Source organism: Vulpes lagopus, chromosome 7, assembly GCF_018345385.1.
Source record: "Vulpes lagopus strain Blue_001 chromosome 7, ASM1834538v1, whole genome shotgun sequence".
In the NCBI taxonomy this organism is placed as follows: Eukaryota; Metazoa; Chordata; class Mammalia; order Carnivora; family Canidae; genus Vulpes; species Vulpes lagopus.
The window spans coordinates 125,888,308-125,900,314 of NC_054830.1; the positions used below are offsets into that span (position 1 = coordinate 125,888,308).

The window sequence follows — 12,007 nt, forward strand, 5'->3', positions numbered from 1 at the left end:
TCTTAGCTCGGGCTATCCTAACAAAATACCATAGACTAGATGGCTTAACTACCAGAAATTTATGTTGTCATGATTCTGGAAGCTAGAGATTCAAGATCCCAAGTGTCAGCATTAAAAAAAAAAAAAAGTTAAAAATTAAAAATTAAGTGCCAGCATAGTTGGTCTCTGGTGAGTGCTCTCTTCCTGGCTTAAGGACAGTTTCTTCTCATAGTGTCCTCACATGGTAGGAAGAGAGAACAAGAACAAGCTCTCTGGTGTCTATTCTTAGAAGGGCACTAGTATCATGAGGGCCCCACCCTCAGTAACTTCATCTACACCTAAGTATCTTCCAAAGCCCCAATACAAAACAAATACCATCAAATTGTGGGTTAGGCTTCAACATATGAATTTGGCAGGGGAGGGGGAGACACAACTCAGTCTATAGCAGAGGGAGAAAAGCAAGTAACAAAATGACATGTAATCATTCCACTAACATAAATTTCAAAAACATGCAAAACTAAGTAATATATTAATGATATATACATATATATATATATATATATATACATACACATATATATATATATATAATGAAAATACAACATAAAAAATCCAGGGAATGATTAGCAATTTTCAAAGTACTGGTTTCATAAAGACCATATTCTCTAAGCACATTGCAATTAGGTTAAAAAAAAAAATCAATAATTAAAAGGATGTTTTTTACCAGCTTGCATTCCCACCAACAGTGTAAGAGGGCTCCCCTTTCTTCACATCCTCACCAACATTTGTTGTTTGCTGACTTGTTAATTTTAACTATTCTAACTGGTAAAGAGGTGGTACAGCCACTTTAGAAAACAGTATGGAGGTTCCTCAAGAAGCTAAAAATAGAGCTACCTTATGGCCCAGCAATTGCACTACTAGGTGTTTACCCCAAAGATATAAATGTAGTAATTCAAAGGGGCACCTGTACCCCAATGTTTATAGCAGCTATGTCCACGATAGCCAAATTATGTAAAAAGCTGAAATGTCCATCAATGGTTGAATGGAAATGATGTGGTGTACATATATGCAATGGAATACTACTCTCCCATCAGAAAGGATGAAATCTTACCATTTATATCCATATGGAGGGAACTGGAGGGTATTATGCTGAGTGAAATAAATCAATCAGAGAAAGACAATTATCATATGGTTTCACTCATATGAGGAATATAAAAAACAGTGCATAAAATCATAGGGGAAGGGAAGGAAAAACAGAATGGGAAGATATCAGAGAGTGAAACAAACCATAAGAGACTCTTAACTATGGGAAAGAAACTGAGAGTTGCTGGAAGGGAGATGGGTGGGGAGATGAGGTGATGTGATGAGCACTGGATGTTACATGCAATTGATGAATTAATGAATTCTATATCTGAAACTAAGTAAGTTCTATATGTTGGCTAATTGAATTTAAATAAAAAAATAATAAAGTGATATTTTTTAAAAATCCCAAACAGGCATTTAAATTGGAAAGAAGTAAAACCACCTATATTCACAGACGACATCTGTGACAGATTGATCATATATCCAAAAAAGTCTAAAGAATCCATTAAAAAACTGTTAAAGCTAATAAACAAATCTACCAAAGTTCAAAATACAAAATTAACATTCAAAAATCTGCTGTACTTCTATACACAACCAATGAACAATCCAAAAGGAGACTTAGTCACAAATGCTGCAGAAATTTAATAGGTAATAAGTTAGTATGACAAACATAATAAGCCAGTAAGCTAAAAAAAATCTAAGATGAAGTAGCAAAATTCCTTAAAAAAAATTTTAATAAAATGGTCCTAAGGAGAAAGAGGAAAACTTTAATAATCCTATTACCATAAAGAGAATAAACAGTAATTTTAAATCTCTCCACCAAAAATAAATCAAGCCCTAATGGCTTTAACACTAAGTGTGACCAATGATTCAAGAAAGAGACCACACCAATCTTACACAACTCTTCCAAAGCACATATAAAGAATTAACATTTTCAATTTATTTTATGAGGCCAATATTGACACAAAATCAGACAAGGAATATATGAGAAATGAACACTGCAGGCCAATCTCACCAAAAAGCATAGATACAAAAATAAAATAAAAAAATTAATATATCCTGTCCCAAATGGGTTTATCCTAGTACTGTCAGGTTGATTCAATATTAGAAAACAGACTGATGTAATTTTAATTTTCTACATTAATAGATTTAAGGAGAAAAAAATAGATCATTCAAAAGATGCAGAAAAAAGCATCTGATAAAATTAAACAATTCTTGAATAAAAAGAAAAAAAAAACTCTTGGTAAATTCAAGAGAACTTCCTCTAATTAAGACTACCCAAAAGACATCTTTTGCAAACATATTCACAAACAAAATATGTAAACAGTTTCTTCTTTTTAAGATCAGAAACAAGATAGGTTAACTGTAATGGTTTTCCTATTCAATGCCATATCAGCTGTCATCAATACAAGAAAAACAAGAAAAAGAAATAAAAGATAAAAGAATTTCAAAGACATAAAACTGTCATTCACAGACCACAAGATTTTCCATGTAGAAAATCTAACACAATTTACACAAAAGTGTTAAAATTAATATAACAAGATAGAGCCAGCACAAAAACTCCATTGCAGTTCTAAACTTCTCCAACTGTCAGGTGGAAGACATAATTTTAAAAAGATACCACATACAATACTCTCAGAAAAACAAGCAGTGCTAGGAATAAGTGAAACAAAAACATGCAAGACTTCTGTGAAGAAAATATAAAACTTTATCAAAAAAACTTAAAGAGCTAAGTAAATGGAAAAATGTATAGTGACTAGATTGAATAATTCAATATTATGAAGATACCAATCTCCTTAAAGTGCTCCAAAGTATCAAAGTAATTCTAATCAAAATCTCAATGTAGGGGCACCTGGGTGGTTCAGTGGGTTAGAGTCTGCCTTCAGCTCAGGTCATGATCCCAGGGTCCTGGAATTAAGCCCTGCATCAGGCTCCCTGCTCAGTGGGGAGCCTGCTTCTCCCTCTCCCTCTGTCAACTCCCCTGCTAGTTCTCTCTCTCTCATAAATAAATAAATTTTAAAAATCTTTTCAAAAATTCCAATACAGATAAACTTGAAAACCTGAATCTGTCTCCAACACATATATATTAAATCAGAAGACAAGAATGACAAGACACTCCCGAGTAGAATGTAAGAGGGTCTGCTGAGCAGGTAAAAATTATTATAAAGTCACAGTAATTAAGATAACATGATACTGGTATACAAAAAGTGATACTGGTGCACAAATAGGGAAACTGACTAATGGAACTGAACCATAAACACACCCACACAAATATAAGGTAATTTAGTTTAAAGCATACAGTAGGCTTTGTAGAACAGAAGGGAAAGGAAGGACATTTCCATGAATGGTGCCAGAATAAAAACTGTTGTTTTCTTTCTGTTTTAGATCTCTTATGTTATACTAAAAAATCACTCCCAGGTTGGTTAAAAATGAATGTCAATGCTTATACTCTAAAGCTTTAAAAATATAATAGGGAAGTATCTTTATGACCTTGTAATAGTGCTAGACTTTTAAATAAAACACAAAATAAGGCTAACCATAAAGAAAAAGACTGGCAAATTTGATCATATCAAAAGCAAGCATTTCTAATGCTCAAAAGACACCAGAAAAAGAAGTGAAAGCTATGAACGCAAAGAATATAGCTGCAATACATAAAAACTGACAAAGGAATAATACTGTGTATATAAAAAACACTTAGACGTCAGTAAGAAAAAGATAAACATCTCAATATAAAAACGACTGGCAAAACAGAACTTAGGAAATCATCAAGAAAAGGAAATTATAATGGTAAACTATGGAAGAGGTTCAACTTCACACAGGAGAAAAAGAAAAAGAAAAAAGGAAAAAAAAAAACCCTACTAGTTAAAAATTACAATGACAACATTAAGTACTCATGCTACCAGCGAAGATATATGTCTAACAATATCAAGTATTGGCAAGAATATGAAGCAACAAAGCACCCATACTAAAAGAACTGTAAATTGGTACAACCACTTCTGGAAACACACCAGCATTACCTAGTAAAAGCTGAACGTAAACATACCCAAGGACAAAGGTATTCAACTCCTAGTTACACCCTAAAGAAATTCAAAAAGATGTTTGCAAGACTGCTTATAGCAGCACTGTTTGTAACAGCAAAAAAGTCACAATATAAAATGTCCATCAATGTAAAATGTATAATAAACTGTGTTTCATTCCTGCATGGAATATTACAAAGCAATAAAAAGGACTGTAACTATATAAATACTAGAAATGAACTTAGAAATGTTGAATTTTTTTTAATCAAGTCACAGAATATAAATACTATGATTCTACTTTTTAAAAGTTTAAGTATACGTAAAACTAAACAGTAAACTGTTTTTTTGAGGACAAAAATGTGGTAAAACAAAAATGAAAATGATTTTTAAAAATTCAAGATGGTGCTTATCTCTTAAGTACAAAGAGAACAGAATAGAATATGAGACATTCAGAAAGACTGGTAATTTTTTTTTAAAGGAGATAGTGAACACACAGCAATTCAAGTATTAGTTCCTACACCTTGCAGATATTCAATATATACATTTATTTTGCATTTATTCAATATTTCATAAAAATATTCAAATGAGCAAAGCAGAGAGGAAGGAAGAAAAAAGCTGCCCTCTTCCTTTCTTAGGTTTGCTTGATCATCTCCATCTCCTTCTAGTTTTCATCTAGAGCTAAAAGGAGTCCCTTGGATTACCTTACTTCCTTTTGTGGCTTCAACTGTGTTATCTCCCTAATCTTTCATTCTCCTATATCCCTAGTGCTTAAAGGAAGCCTATCTTCTTTTCTGAGTTGGTGACAGATATTTCCAGCTTACAGACATCTCCAGTTATATTCCATAAGGTGATAATAAAACTTACATGTGAAAGACTAAAAACATCACATTTCTTCTAAAACTTGTTTTCTCTCCTTTTTAAATTCAAGTATAATTGAACAATCTTATATTAGTTTTAGGTATACAAAAAGTGATTTGACAATTCTATACATTGTTTAACACTCAGCACATTAAGTGTAGTCACCATCTGTCATCATTCAATATCATTACAATGATACTGACCATGTTCCATAGGCTGTACTTTCCATCTCTGTGATGTATTTATTCTAACTATTAGTATGTACCTCTTAACAAAACCCATTTTCATTACTATATTTCTAATCTCAGTTAATGGCATTACCATTTACCCCATCTCTTAAGCCAAAAATCTTGATGATTCCTTTTCTTTCACTTCCCATGTCTATTGGGTCACTAAGTCCTATTAATTCAACTGAAGAAACAACAGTAAACTTGGATTCAAAGATAATATCTCAACTCCGATTCCTATTCTAACCCAGAATAATTTAAGAACCACCTAAATACTCTGCCATCTGTTTTTCCACTCCAAATCATCCCACCCATGTCACTAGAATTACTTCCTAAATAATAGTATTTGTTACTTCCTTTCTTTTTTTTTTCCAAGCTAAACTGTATCCATCTTTATTAAAGACACTTTTCATAAACAATCATGGTATTCAGGCAGGACATGGGCAGATGATCGTTAACAGTATACAACAACTTTCAAACTCCCTTCTTCAATAGACTACCAAAATCAGAAAGCCACTATAAAACCCAATGAAGTGTTCATGTGATGCTCTGAACAGGGAAAGTTTAGAGTGAGGGTTGACAGTTCACATTTAGCATGTTGTTTAACAACTTTTCACAAGCTGACCCTGACTTTCAGGAAATGAAATGAAAATGGCTGAATTATCAATCTGAAGATCCACAAGCTAAAAAAAGGAACTCTTTTGAGGGACACCATCTCAGTGGTAACACTGTAAAGTCCAGATTGCCTGACATACTGGGAACCATTTCATGGGGTCAGGTTCCAACAGGTCTCTGGGTTTAAGGGAGTCAAGTCTATGTTGAAGGCAGAGAGGGAGAAGAGGACATAAAAAAATGAATTTTAGTTTTTCCACACCACCAAGGTGGCTCATGTGTGTCAACATCAAGGAATCCCTCCTCCTGGGAGCCAAGAGGAAGTTTCTCAAAACTAGAAGGGGAAGGTGTTTTTCCCTCTTGTTATCAATCTAGCTTCAGAGATATTCTATTAGTGATATATGCCCTTCCCCCAAAACAACAATGAAGTGTTCATGTGCTAACAACATAGCTTAAAAAAAAAAGTAAAACAAAATTCTGCATTTTTATAAAACTTGATAAAAAATAGTATTTCAAACTGTACAGTCACCAGAAGTACACAGTTATCAAAAATGTACACACTTCACTTGGCGTGTCCAGCACCTTCAGCTTTCTGTGCCTGGTCTGTTTTGGCATCTCCATTTTCTGCATATTTCCATCCTTGCCAGCATCAGCTTTCCCCTTTTTCCCTTTGGGTACCTTCTCTCCCTTCTTTGCAGGGGCCTTTTTAGGCTTGGGCTCTGGCTTTGAAGGAGCAGGTTTAGCAGATAACCTTGCAGATCTTCTCTGTGGCTCATCCTTCACCTTGGCTTTATCTCCTTTAGCATCCCCTTCAGCCTTTCTCTTGGGCATTGTGGCAACAGCGGCGGGACGTAAGCGCTGGACGTGGGGATGCAGTGGCACGCGGGCTTTGGCCAGTCCAGGGGTCGTTCCTGCCTCTTCTTCTTCTTCACACTGCTCCTGTTACTTCCTTTCTTAAAGCACTCTAGTTTCCATCCGACCTAACATCCAAACTCCCTACCAGGCCATAAACAAAACTTTCCAAAATTGAATCCTGATCTACCTCTGAGCTTTCATCATCTATTTCTTTTCCCCTACACAATGTGCTTCAACCACACTGAACTTCTTACCATGCACTCCCTTCTTATTTTCCTACTTTCTCACCCTATTCTCTAGCAATACTCTTTTAAGACTCAGATCAAAGATGATGGCTTCTGTCAAGTCTTTTCTTACTTTCCTAGGAAAAATGAGTTCCTTGATCCTCTGTGCTTCTTTGGTACTGTTTCTATTCATAACATACACTTTTGACAGTGTGCTCAAATTTCCTTTGTAAATATCTGAATTCTATCAGACTCCAATCCTCTCCAAATCTTCTTTAAATCTGAAATGCTGAACAGAGTGGCTGGCATAGAGTCATCAATATAAGTACACTGAATAAATGAATATTGAACGTAGAAGATGAGATCCATATCCATATATATTATCAAACATCTGGGTTACATGACACACTCGAAAAAAAGGGGACAATAAAGTTAAGGGGCTATGGTGTGGTAGTTAAAGCTATGAGCTCTGTCCTAATTAAGACAGTAGATTAAATGCATAAAAACATCTATTTTTTGTGGCCTCCTCAAACCCCAGCTAAGACAATATTAAGATTTTTTTTTTTTTTTTAAGGGAACACGAGGATAAGGAAAATAAGAAAGACAGGGCAACAAAATTTAGTAAGTGCCTGAATGAGTGGTCAAGTATTAAGTAATCTCAGAAAACTTAATCCCAAATTGGTGACAAGGAAACCCAAGAACTAACCCAATTTGTATCACAAAATAGCCAAAGGCTCAAGAATTACTGCTTTTAGGTACTTGTGGAAGAGAAGATGCAAAGAGTGTAAAAGAAGGAGGACTGTTTCAGAGGTAGAAGGACCACTAAATTCCCTCTACCATCCCCAAGAAAAGTCTGTAAACATATTTCATGCAGTAGATAAAACAGAGGGTCTTTGGAGAGCATGGGGTACCATGGTGGGTAAAATAATGGCTCACCAAAGATGACAGCATCCTACGAATATACCCTCTTACATGCCAAAGAGGACTTTACAGGTGTGATTCAAGTAATGACCCTGAGTTGGGAAGATTATTCCAGATTATTCCATTGGACCTAATCTCATCATGAGGCTTGGGCCTTTCCTGGGCTGCGGTCAGAGGAAGATGTGAGAAGAGTCAAAGAGATGCCATGCAGTTGGTTATGATGATGGAGGAAGACAGCCAAGAGCCAAAGAATGTGGGCGGCCTCTGGGAGCTGGAAAAGGCGAAGAAATGAATTCTCACATAAGAGCCTTCAGAAAGGGCTATAGTTTTGAGATGATACTTGATTTTAGCCCAGTAAATCCCATATCAGATTTGTAACTCACAGAACTGTATGATAACAAGCTTGTACTATTTTAAGCCACTAAGTTTGTGGTCTTTTGTCAGAGCACCAATAAAAAGCAAATACAGACACTGTACCAAAAACAGGGAGTTTAGGAAAATGTACACATGCCTGACGCTAGCCCTTTTTTCAATCGGTTCCCAGAATACCTAAGCCAGGCCTTCTTCACCTTCTAGGCAGGAGCCAAACTTCTCCAGGATCTCTATCTAGTCTAAAGATAATGACATTCAAAGTTCCAACAATGGCAGAATCTGTTATCTGTTCACCAGAAAGTAGTTCCTTTACTTCCCAGACACACAATTCAACAATATTTTTCATTCTTCCTTGAATTAACTAACATAGACCCACACAAACCTGTTCTGGCCAGTGGAATACCTCAAAGGCTACAACTGAAAGACAAATGTGCTTATCTCTTCACAACTCAACATTCTGTGAAACCATGTTGAAAGCCTGAAAACTGGCCACTATGAGTGTACTATCACCATGTAGTAAATGCTACAAATTATAGATTTTTTCCTCCCAGGTGAAACGGTTGTGAAAAATATACCATCCAAGCTTCACCCATAACAATTTCTGCACAATTTCCCATGTTAACTAGATGCAGAAATTCCTTTGATCCTTTCCTCAGGAACAACAAATGTCCACGAAGAAGTTTCTAGCTGATCAGCATCACCAAATTGGAATCTATGTGAAAAATAAACTTTTATTATGGTAAGCCACTAAAATTTAGGGGATTGTTAACAGCAATTGTCATTTTTACACCAGCTAAACTGCCTAGCAATCAAGTACAGCTCATATAGGCAACCGGTGATCATCGATTCAGAGCCTCTAATTAGCTTTTAGAATACAACCCTTAGACAGGAGCAGTCAGTCAAGGATTACTGGACATCTGAAGACAGCTCTCACATAAAAACTAAAGACAAAATATGGAGTGAAAGTAACTCAGAGAAAACCAAGCATGGCAGAGAACTGTAGAATATTTATCATTAATATCAGAGAAATAATAAAGAAATTACAACCATGAAACAAGAACAGCATACTATAAAATAACAACATGCAGAAATTTTCAAAGGAGCTCTTGAAAATTAAAAATTTAAGATTTTTTTTTAATTCAGGGGAAAGACTGGAAAATGAAGTTGAGAAAAAAATCAACCACACAATAGAGCCAAAGGGCAAAATGACAGAAAACAGAAGAAAAAGAATAAGAAAAACAGAACAGTCCAGAGGACATGCTGCATAAAAAGAGATTCAAAAAGAAACTAGAAAACAGAATGATTTTTCAAGCAGAGAGAAAAAAAATTTCCAGAATAAAAGAGCTCATCAAGTACTCAGCACAACTGATAAAAACAGCCTCAGAGCTAGGATCTGAGACACTTTAGAAATTGCAAAAAAAAACAAGTCTACATATTTTCTTGACAGTAAAAGTAGATCATACACAAAGAAAAAGTATTCAAAATTGCTTCAAGCTTTTTGATAGCAATACTGGAAACTAAAAGATAACGGAGCAATGCCTTAAATATTCTTTTTTTTTTTTTAAGATTTTATTTATTTATTCATGAGCGATACAGAGAGAGAGGCAGAGACACAGGCAGAGAGAGAGAAGCAGGCTCCATGCAGGGAGCCTGACGTGGGTCTCGATCCCAGGTCTCCAGGATCACACACTGGGCCGAAGGCAGGTGCCAAACCACTGAGCCACCCAGGCATCCCTGCCTTCAGTATTCTGAGGAAAAGTTATTTCCAACCCAGAATTCTATAGACAGGCAGTGTGAAGTTATAATAAGACACTGCAGACAAGCAAGCTCTCAAAAAACCTATCTCCTTATATGGCTTTGCTCAGGAAATCACCGGAAGATGTGTTCTACCACAGTAAGGTAATAAACCATGCAAAAACGCAATAGGAGATCCAACATAAAAACAGGCTAAAGATATTCCAAAGGTAACAGAGACATAAACCATCCAACAGGTCTAAATTGGGCCTACTCAAAAGATTTCAGAAGAGATGTCTTCAGGAACATGAAACTGATGGAAGCAGCATATGATTGAGACAACTGACAAAGACCTGAATTAGTGAGAAGTAAATAAAAAACTAGGTCAAAGAAAAAGGCGATTTTTTTTCCCAAGAAAAATAAACTGTCAGGAGAGAAAAAACGAAGCAAAATTTACAACATGGTTCAGGTGAGAAAAGCATTTACATAGTAAATTAGCGAAAACACCAGATACTGCTCTAACCAGTATTATGAAATAACAATGAGAAGACTGAGAAGGATATAGATGTTGGGTGGGATAGGGTGGAGAGCTAAATAAGCATTTTCAATAGCATAAATCAATAGATTATGCCTGCAACTGAAAAAAATCAGGCAGCAAAATAAGCTCATTATTCAGAGACATGTAAATATTGAGTAATCAGCTAAAAAGTACTTACCTGTGGGAAGAGGGAAATGAAAGAATGTTATTTTTCTTTTTTTTTTTTTTTTTTGAATGTTATTTTTCTTTTTTTTTTTTTTTTTTGAATGTTATTTTTCATAATAAGTCTTACAGAAGAACTATTAGATTCTTTTAATCTATGTGCTTGTATAACTTTGTTAAACAAAGGAAAAATAAAGAAGGAAAGGAAGAGAGTATGAAACCCGCAACTGACTATATCAGTCTATTCCTGCATACATTCTTTATTAAAACTGTGCGACTTTGAACAAGTTGCTTAACCTGAATAACAGGTTGAATAACATAACATTTATAGCATAAATAACAATACCTACCTCATACAGTTGTTGGGAGGACTGAGTTAAAATACATAAAACTATTAAAAAATAATACATGGCAGATAATAAGCACGGATTAACAAGGACTTATTTAAAATATCTGTCTCTGGGACTGTCTGTAAAATAAGCTCTAGAGTTCTAATGATAGGTGTAAAGATCTAATAGGAGTTTTCTCCTAAGGAAAGTTATCTTTTTGTATGACGTTATTGTTTATAAACAAGTTACGGATTATGAAAGCTAAACATTAACTATATTTTATTATTCTATCAGTGAAAATAATTTCTCGTATAAACTCAAAACTACCATTCATAATCATCTTTGTTAAAATGCCAGCAATACTCATCTAAGAAAATCAATATTGAAAAGAATGCCTTAAAATTGTAATCAAACATCCAAAGTCTAAGATTAAACAAATCAAGTCTCTGCTGACATAAGACAATTTCCCTTTTTCTAACAATCAATTTAACTCATTAGCTTTCATAAAGAAGCCTGGAGCTTGCTTCAGGCTGATCAGACTTCCTAACACTGTAGCTCCATCATAGAAGTCAATAGATAATATTTCAATCTAAAGACAACTATAGTTACATAAAGGCAACAATTTTTATTATTTTAAATACTTAATGCATTAATGAAAATTAATTTTTGAATATTCAGTAACCCACTAACAAAACTTTCTTTACCTATGTTCCTTTCCTGTTCTTATGTATATGTCATAAACTTTAAAACCAAAATGTCCCTCTAATCAAATAGTAAATATGTCATTTTCTTCCTCCTTCCTTCCCTTCCACATACACTCAGAGAATTTTTTTTTAAAGATTTATTTATTCATGAGAGACAAAGAGAAAGAGAGAGAGGCAGAGACACAGGCAGAGGGAGAAGCAGGCTCCTTACAGGAGCCAGATGTGGGACTCGATCCCAGATCCCGGAATCACAACCGGAGCCCAAGGCAGCCGACCAACCACTGAGCCACCCAGGCATCCCCAGAGAATTTTTTTTCTTACAAAGCATTCAGTGACTCTGCTAGACACTAGAATATCAAGTATTACCAAGATGAAAGAGAAACAGACTTTTT

General features: G+C 35.0%; 1 protein-coding gene and 1 pseudogene across 4 annotated transcripts in view; both read right to left on the reverse strand.

Annotated features, from left to right (window-relative positions):
• The window catches only part of AP3S1 (adaptor related protein complex 3 subunit sigma 1), a 66,738-nt gene that overhangs the window by 43,408 nt on the left and 11,323 nt on the right, over positions 1-12,007 (reverse strand). The gene's annotated exons all lie outside the window — the stretch shown is intronic.
• LOC121494432 lies at positions 5,905-7,314 on the reverse strand (annotated as a pseudogene).